At 41.1% G+C, this 10,016-nt stretch overlaps 1 long non-coding RNA gene across 1 annotated transcript; it reads right to left on the reverse strand.

Moving 5' to 3' along the window:
- Nucleotides 1–373: 373 nt before the first annotated feature.
- LOC143185680 (uncharacterized) lies at nucleotides 374–7,126 on the reverse strand. Its single transcript, XR_013002946.1, has 3 exons — nucleotides 6,994–7,126; nucleotides 1,243–1,348; nucleotides 374–1,136 (listed from the first exon to the last, which is right to left on the reverse strand). It is a non-coding gene; the product is annotated as an uncharacterized LOC143185680 (long non-coding RNA).
- Nucleotides 7,127–10,016: the final 2,890 nt, after the last annotated feature.

Genomic DNA, 10,016 nt, shown 5'->3' on the forward strand with positions numbered 1-10,016 from the left:
TAATTACAAGCAATATCAATTTATTGTATTGATGGCAATCGTTGATACTTATTCAAGATTTACAATTATAGTTTTTTCTTTTAAATAACCAGTCATAGGACTATTCAAATTTTCTATCGGATTTTCTTTTTGGTCGTATTTTTTTGCTTAGTTCTGTTGTATTTTTATAAACTTTTTCAATGTCATTGCTGAGTGAAGCTAGATTACGATTGACCACTTGACATCCCTGTATTTGACTGAGAGCATACATCCATGCTATGTATAATCCTCTAAGTTTATTGTAATTGTTAATTTTTAATTGTTATTTTCCTTCAACCTAACCTTGACAAATTTGTGACCACGTCGGGATGTTGTCACCGGGGGATGAGGAAAGAAATGTCGACTCAATCAGGTGCCGGGTTCGATAGGCGAGTGAAAGAAGTCTAGCAGTTAGTGACAGACAAGTTTATTGGTTCGAGAACGGTGTAACGCGAGGTAGAGGCCGGAGGTGCCTCTACCCCGGAATGCAAAAGGCCAAGCAGGAGCTGCTGTTGGGCATTTTTCAGTTGGATGGGATCCGCTGTTCCTCGGTTACAGCGGTAGGACGAATGCCTGGTCGGCAGATGTCGGAGCCGCTGCTTCGCTATTTATACAGTTCGTGGGAAAGGAGGATCGGCAGAATCGGAGTCGGTAATGGCATTACAGGTCCATGGCGATTACACCACCTGTCTGACCCTAGTTCTGGCCGAGGAGCCCGTTACCTGTGGCCCACCAGAATACTCCATGCGGTGATCATGAAGGGTCAGGGATGATCGACGCGGAGATTGCTCTCCCGTTAGGACCGGCGGTTAAACAGGTATTCCGTTGCTGAGCGGTGTACACTACCTAGGCGAGCCCCGTTGTACAATATCAGATATTTGTAAAAAGAGAGAGAAAGACCCAGCTTATAAAGATTGTTTCGACTAATGCTCGCTATACGATCGCTCCGATAGCTGGTATGTTATCTCCCTTTGACGCTATCACGGCGCCGTATAATGATTGTGGTATTGCGAATTCTCTCGTGAGACCATAAGTTTCGCGGTTGCAGCCTTGTGGCCGTGGTGGTAACTAATCGCGTTTGTCGCCATGTGCGAGTGGGGATTTCGCGGCCTCCTTATCTGTTACAAGTTATACATAAAAAATTTACTTCGCATTAGATTTTGTGATTTTGTTTCCTTCTGTAAAATGTGGTCTAGAAATCTTAAAGAATTAAAATACACCTACTGTTTAATTTTGTTGGCAGCAGATCCAGAGGGTAATTTATTATATTCTTGCCTTCGTGTCCTATAGCCTCTTCTTAGTATCTGCCATTTTTTCTTGAACACAGCAACTACAACACAACAATATCAATATCTGAACGGGTTCCTGACACTTTCGGAAAATGAAAGTGTTGACCTGACTTGATCCGATCTTTGCGACATATTCGGGATTACCACATACCTCTGATTCTTATTAATTTTACCCGATTTAGTGGGCAGATGATTTGCAATCTCGTGCCAGATTTTATCAATAACATTTACATTCGAATATACACTTTCAAGGATTATAAATATCCGATTGCTCTCTAACTAAATTTATGAGTAAGTCAATTCCACTGAGGAACCATATTGTTTGGGTATAATTTTCTTCCACTGTAACATCTTTTTTTTTGATTTTAGGTCCGGTACAAACACGCAGTTGTTTCACGTGAGAAACAAGGGCAATGCTAATTTTCAATTGAAAAAACAAGAAAAAAACTTTCGAAAATTGGTATTGTCCTTATCGTTCAAATGCGGCAGCAAAATGCCTACTATATACTGTTACATATTACACTTACACATATTACATTGCGTATGCACTTTTACATTCGGTGATTGCAGAAAATCAAATCAGTCGATAGCATTTAATATAAGATCGATGGTAGTCGGTAATAGTTGATATACTTGAAACGTGATCGGTGGTAGTCGGTGGTTCACGATCGCTGGTGCTGACTGTAGTGGGACCGCTCTCTTGATAATTATCAGTGTAATTACACTGCCCTCATTCTTTGTTACACAATGTTTAATACCTGATCCTAATAGTATTTTTTACACTGAATCCAGATCCGGAATCAATTTTCTCCTATCATGTATAGTTTTTATATAATTCCGCTTCGAATAATTGAAAAATGCTGATTTTGTGGTTTTTCTGTAAATATACTGTCAAACTGAACCTTTTTTACAGACAATACTTGCACTGATTCTTATGTATCTTTTCTCGTTGATTCCGAATCCGGAATCGTATTTCCCTATCACGTATAGTTTTTTTGTAATTTCGTTTTGAATCACTGAAACACGTTGTTTCGCTCATACGTTATACGGCGTCGTATGCCTTTCTTTGCTTACTTCGTTAAAAAGAAATTAAATGCTATCAAGAGATTCGAACACAGGACCTTTACCATATTATGAGCGTGTACATATTCGCACTCGGCTACCGGACTTTCTTGCAAATATCATCAATTAAACCATATTTTCTACAGAAGCTCCAATTGATTGTATCTAGTAAATAATTTATTTACTTTATTGCTACATTCTCATCGATGCAAGGATCACTGACACTGAACCTCTCGTACTGTTTGCAATGAGTGCGATACGTTTCAGGTATTCATTAGCGATGTTATTATTTATACATTTAGTGAACAATAAATAACATGTATCATAATGTAATGACGAAATCATTATAAGTGCGAAACCAGCTACGATTTCGCCTACGAAGAAATCGAATTTTAAAAGACAATTTTTCTTCTATATTTTATAAATGATAAAGTGACAGCTAAATCTGTATAGTGGCAGTGACCCGAGCACACAACCATATCCTAACCTCAATCCCCTAGATCAAATCATCGCGCCAGCGACGCGCTTGCGTACACACAGCATTACGCATGTGCATAAAATCAGTACGTCACTGAAGCGACACCCTATGGCGTGCGATGGAACACGCATTGACAACACGATGACGATTAAGCAGCGACATCGCAAACCAATCGGCGAGCGATACTCTCAATACGTCCGCGCAAGCACCACCAGACGCATGCGCCAAGATCTCCAAACCAATCAAGAGCACATATCCTACGATGACTTCTGAACACGCAGGCGCAACACGACGCTACTCCTACATCAAGGGAAGTCATTGGGTCCAAAAGAGGGAGGCAATTTTCTGGTATAAATAAGGCGACGCCAGCACCAGCAAGGAGATAGAGAGGATTCATCGCCTGGCGCCCGAGCTGTTCGGACGCAGCTGCTAACCTCGAACTGTTCCTCGCGCGCATAGTTTACGTAGACAGCACCCGAGTGGTGTCACAGTGACCTATCATAGTGAGTAAATTGTTCTAAGGACACGGAATCCAAGACGGCAAGCTGAGTATCACATCGAAGATTCTCAAAATCAAGGGCCCACATGGGCGGAGGAATACAACCCTAAGGGACAGTAACCCTTACCCCAGGATCATCGACGCTACAAACACCGTAGCAACGGAGCCCTCATTGGCAAACTACCAGGACAAGGACACCCTCCTTCAATCCAATCGCCTAAGGACAACTCCAGTCATACCATCAAATGACTCTTCCCGATCGGCATCACCTGTGAGTATGGACACAAACTTCGCTACAAACCTCAACAAAATGCTAAACCAAGCATTCCCTAACCCCTCTGGGTCCACGGCCCCACCCACACGTGATGATGGTTTTCGAACTCCTCCTCGCAGAAACAAACCCTCCAAGAAAACCAAATCCAAGGAAAGCGCTCCTATGGATATAGACAAATTCAACCACAGAAACTACACTGACTCCGACTCCGACATTCCCACGAAAAATCGCTTTGAACTATTCAATTCATTTTCCACCCAGCCAATAGAATCAAACACCACTAATCCCCAGCAGGGTCACACGGCTGCCCCAATAAACCCCACAGATTCAGCACCCACCCCCCAACGCACTGACTCCAAACCTCCTCCCATCTACATAGCCGGTTTCGACGGTAATATAATCCGACTCAGATCCAGTCTCATCAAGGACCTCGGTAATGCTAACTTCACCCTTAAATTTCTCGGCAATCGAGTTAGGGTTAACTTACGTGACGTTGAGGATTTCAAGATCCTCAAAGCTCAACTCTCTAAATCTAAAGTCCCATTTCATACATTTACCCTAAATTCTGAAAAATACCTATCAACGGTACTTAAGGGTCTCCCAAAAATGGACCCAACAGAACTCCTCACAGAAATTCAGCAAAACGGACCCAACCCTACCTCTGTCTCCCTCCTAGGGAATAAAAACATCCAATCTTACTACGCCACTTACAAAGTCTCATTCCCTATGGGGACCAGCCTCTCATCGGTCACTAAAATAGGACACCTTTTCCAAACACGTGTCTACTGGCAAAAATTCATGCCAAACAAAACACATACACAGTGTTTCAACTGCCAAGTTTTCGGACACTCCTCATCCAACTGCAACTACAACCCCAAATGCGTCAAGTGCGCCGGAAACCACCGCTCTTCTGATTGCACCAAGGTATTCGAAATCCCTCCCACCTGTGCAAATTGTGCAGGCACTCACACTGCAAACTATAGTGGATGTCCTGCACTCCAGAAATTCCTGGCATCCAGACCCTCCAACAAGACCTCAATCGAACCACCACCTCAACGCACATTACCAAACTCGTACGTTCGCCCAGGCACCTCATACAAACAGGCCTGCCTACCTACAACAACATCAACAACGGGCCCAACTCCCTCACACACCATAGCTGCCCCACAAAACAATCTATCCTCGCCCCCCACAGCCTTCGAAGATCTCATGGGCACATTCCAAGAGATCAATAAGATCTGCAACATCGACAAAATGCTTACAGCTGCACAAGAACTCCTCAGTCGCCTCAGAAATTGTAAAACTAACTTTGAAAAACTTCAAGCTTTCATGGCAGTATCCCAAATGTTAGACTAATGGACCGCTGCCCCAACTTTCTTTTATGGAACGCTGGCTCTCTTACCAGCAAGAAAAATGAACTCCAACATGTCCTCACACTCCACAATATCCACATTGCCCTAATTACCGAAACCTGGCTCACTCCCAACACTGACTTCTCAATTCCTAACTTCAACTCACACAGAGAAGATAGAACCCTCGGACCACGTGGAGGTGGTGTAATCATCCTGATACACAAATCATTAAAGTTCCTTCCTCTGACAGTCAAACACTCAAATAACTTCGAAGCTGCCTTCGTAAAAATCCTGTCACCTTCCCTCTTCATAGGCACAATATACAACCCTCCCAACAACAACTTAACTAACAAAGACCTCGACATCATCTCAGGTATTGGATATCCCCTTATCGTAGGTGGTGACTTCAATGCCAGACATTCCTCATGGAACAACCCTACAAACAACCGTTCAGGAAATACACTCTTCACCCACTCCCAAAGAAGCTCCTACGAAATAATCAAACCACCAAACTTCACCTTCCACAATAACCACAGGCGTCACCCCTCCACACTGGATATATACCTTGTTGATCACCCTTATACCTTTAAATGTCACACAACAGACGACTTCTCTACGCCGCATCGGCCAGTCCTCCTTCGGCCCGAAGGAAATCAACTCAGACCCCCGGACGCTCTAAGGGAAGTTGATTGGATTAAATACGAGCAACTAACCCACAACCTACAACTGACGCCACAGCATCACCAAATAGCAGACATTGATTCAAGCATCGAACACCTAACCATACACCTGAAGTCCTGCTATAATAAGGCCTCATCCTTCTCACAAACCAAAAGAGACATTCACAACGACTCCCTACTCAAGTCATTTATCAGCATCAGACGCAGATACCGCAAACTCCAACAGCGAACCGGACACCCTTTCTTTCGTGAACAAATCACCCTCCTTTCCAAAGAAATTAATAGTAGACTGGTAAACCTCAAGAGGAAAGCCTGGGCTGATAACATAAAATCCCTAAAAAAATCTGATCCTACCTTCTGGAAAACCTACAAAATTCTCACCAGAACCTACAACCCAATCCCACCTCTATACATCAACGGCACACTAACAGGCAATGACAAAGACAGAGCAGAGGAACTTGCAAAAGTATTCGCACACATCCACACCACAGCTGCCAACCTGGCATCAACTCATGACAACTCAGTAGCAAATTTCCTCACAAGCTTTGAAAATATTCACCCCCCACAGCCCCTGGATGAACTCCACATTCCACTACAAGACATATTCCAATCCATAAAAAACCTCAACAACAACAAGTCCCCAGGCCCAGACAAAATAGTTCCTCTAATGTTAAAAAAAGCTTCAAAAAGAATCATTTTACAAATATATTACATATTTCGCTCCTCCATTCAACACTGCTACTTCCCTGCAAACTGGAAAATAGCAAAAGTCACCCCCATTCATAAACCAGGGAAACCCAAAAACTCCACTGAGAGCTTCAGACCCATCTGCCTTCTACCAGTAATTAGCAAAATCTTCGAAAAATGTATACTCATATTCCTCAACAAACACCTAACGACACACGACATACTTGCAAATCATCAATTTGGTTTTAGAACCGGCCACTCCACAATCCATCAACTACTTAGAGTCACTCAAAACATCACGCATGAACTAAACGTTGGTCGTTCAGTTGCTATGATCCTACTTGACCTCTCCAAAGCCTTCGACTCTGTCTGGCACCACGGTCTCCTGTACAAGCTGTATAACCTAAAACTCCCGATTACACTTATCAAAATTATTCAATCTTACCTTAATAACAGATATATACAGGTCTCAATCAACGGAACTCATTCAAGCAACCATCTCGTAGAAGCCGGAGTCCCCCAAGGCTCAATACTGGGACCGGTTCTCTTCCTACTTTATATCAACGACATACCAGATCTCATGCACTTCTTCTTAGCACTATACGCGGACGACACAGCCATCTACGCCGCATCCTGGGACTTAAATCGACTTACCATAAAAATACAACGCTATCTTGACATAATAATACAGTTCTTCACAGATTGGAAGCTCTCGGTGAACCCCTCTAAAACACAGGCCATCCTCTTCACCAGGAAAAAACGACGTTCACCACAATCACTAAACATCTGCAACACACAAATACCATGGTCACCTACAGTTAAATACCTAGGCCTAATCATCGACAACAAAATGACATGGATCCCAGCAATAGATGACAGAATTACCAAACTAAATACAGCCACGGCAGCTATCAGACGTCACCTCGCACCAAACTCCAGGCTAAGTAGAAACCTAAAAATACACATTTACCGCTCCTGCCTCAGACCGGTCCTAACCTATGGTATGCACCTCTGGTGTTGTGCATCCATCACGCAGCTAAACAAAGTCCACATTGCACAGGGTCGAGTTCTTCGAATCATATTTGGGGTCCCCAACCGGTACTCCTCCACTGAACTCCACACTAAAGCCAAAATCAAAAAAGTCATTAATTTCATTAGAGAAATCATCTCCAGATACCATGTAGAATCACACCCAAACCCTCTGGTGAGGCGCACAGGCACCTACTCCCCAAACTCAATTCCTTACAAACAAAAAGTCCCCTTCCCACTCTACTTCAGAAACGTCTAAACAATCACTCAATCTTTCTTTACCATGATCTGGGTTTTTTGCAAATTTTCGCCCACCACCACTTAATGAAAAACTAATCACACAAAATTCTCATACAGGTAATACCACTCAACACTCAAGCAGTCTGGTGAGGAGGCGCACGCTTCCAGGAACGGACAACACACAAGGACATCTTTAAAAAAAAAAAAAAAAAAAAAAACCAGCAAGGAGATAGAGAGAACGAAGACAGTAGTAGTACGCAGCACAGTTCTCGCTCTGAATCCAAACGACCTCAAATCATACCGAGGCAACTTTAACCAGCTCCTTGGTTACTGCAATCTAGGCAGCCTTAGCTAGCTCCTGGATCACTCCTAATCGATGTAGCTTTAACCGGCTCCTTGGTTCCTCCGAACCGAAGCAGCTTCAACCAACTCCTCAATCACCACTCCGAGGTAGCTTTAACAAGCTCCTTGGATCCTCCGAATTCCGAATCAAGGCAGCTTCAACCGGCTCCTTGATTACTAACCGAAGCAACTTTAACCAGCTCCTTGGCCTTTCCTTGATCCATATCGACATTGATCATTACTGCCATCTGCTAGAATTAAAAATTATTAATATTCCTTCGATGTAGAAACTCGCGACAATTATTAACTCATATACTTATAAGAATCTCTTTCATCCAAAGATTGAAATTTATATGGTTATTAGAATAGAATTAAACACTTTAGTAGTGTAAAATATGTAGGTTAATAAATCGTTCTATGTCTTATTTTAAAAAGAAATCATAGTCTATGAAATTTATTTCTTAACCGCACGCCACACAAATCCTACTCCCTGTTCATAGGTAAGCCACCCTATCTGTGAACGTTTTACGTACTAAGACGCATGGTTTGTTACATAAGGATATATGGTTTTCATAAGGCCACTCGTTTCAGAGCCCAATTTAAATTATAAATTTATCATCTTTTTTATGTTCAAAAGTGTAAAGAGGAAAAGCTTAAAAAGTTGGGTCCTTTAAGCTGGAAAAATACAGTTCTGATTCTTTATGTTAATAATATATCGTTGGATATAAAATCAATTTTTAGAAAGATAGAAATACACACGATCTTTAACATCCCTCTCTCGTTCTTCAAAAATGTGCGTTCCATCTATTAAGGATAAAGTGTTTTTTTAAAAAAATTCAATGCAGTTTATTCAATATCATATATGGGGTGCAGTCAAGTTTACACCGGACAGACTTCAAAGCATCTTTGCAGGCATATATACGAGTATAAAAACAATATTTTCTCATCTTCCCCTCTACAATCCGCGCTGACAAGACATTCATAGGAATTTGATCATAGGTTTGACTACAACAATGTAAAAATTGTTGATAAGGAGAATAAGTTACAGTCAAGGATCTTGTTAGAAATGCTTCATATGATTAAAACCAATAGCTTAAATTTTAGGTATGAAAAACCTAAAATTCATGAATAATACGTAGCATCACTGAGCAAGTAATGTGATACGATGAAGCTTTCTAATATTTTTATTCCTTTTCCCCTATAATTATAAATACATTAAACGTATAATTTCGTAATGAATTATGTAGATTTCAACTTTGATGTATGTTCTTAGATTTCTGATTTTTGTTTTTAAATGTATCATTTTTAGATTACAGTTTTCTTTGCGGAAGGTCTGAACTGAAACTGAAACATCCAAAAAGTGCTTAAAAATTAATATGCAAGTGTTTTGATTGTGTTTACAAAAGGATCGAAACTTTGCGCCGAAATCATAAATTGGGATTCGTTACAAATTGCGGTCGATATACCTGTATCGTAATGACCACTTGATTAGTAATGTCAGTGAGGAATGCTAGGTTACTCAAAAATTTAGTAGTTTTCAGTTTTTCCTGTATATCTTGTATATCTCTTTCTATTTCATCTTTCAAAAATGCAAGTACCTCATTTTTTAAAGTGAAAAAGACGCTTTAATGTTTTCCCTGCTGTAACGTCCCTAAAGCGATGCTACGCTGTCTATGGAAGAGCTGCTTTCCAACGGACGAAAAGGTGAGGGTTCGTGTGGTGTGCGGTTAAGGAGTTGAAATCCAAGGCTTATATCTCTCTTAAGAATAATTTATTCAATAAAAATTTATTCTAATCCTAACGTTAATCAAATATTGATATCTATCCTAATCTGGTTAAATATTAATAAGATAATAAGATAATATGAGGTTATATTATGTGTGATTATATAAATGTGAGGTTATATTGAACGTGATTATAATTGTCTATCAGTTATCTGGATAACGCAAGGGTTATGCAAATACGTTATGTATCGTTGAACGAGAGTTAGGTTATGTGATATTATTCGCGGTAGAAGATCCTCTGTACAAGGCGTAGTGTGTTGTGTATTTGTCTGCAATAGATCC

Source organism: Calliopsis andreniformis, chromosome 12 (assembly GCF_051401765.1).
Source record: "Calliopsis andreniformis isolate RMS-2024a chromosome 12, iyCalAndr_principal, whole genome shotgun sequence".
NCBI lineage: Eukaryota > Metazoa > Arthropoda > Insecta > Hymenoptera > Andrenidae > Calliopsis > Calliopsis andreniformis.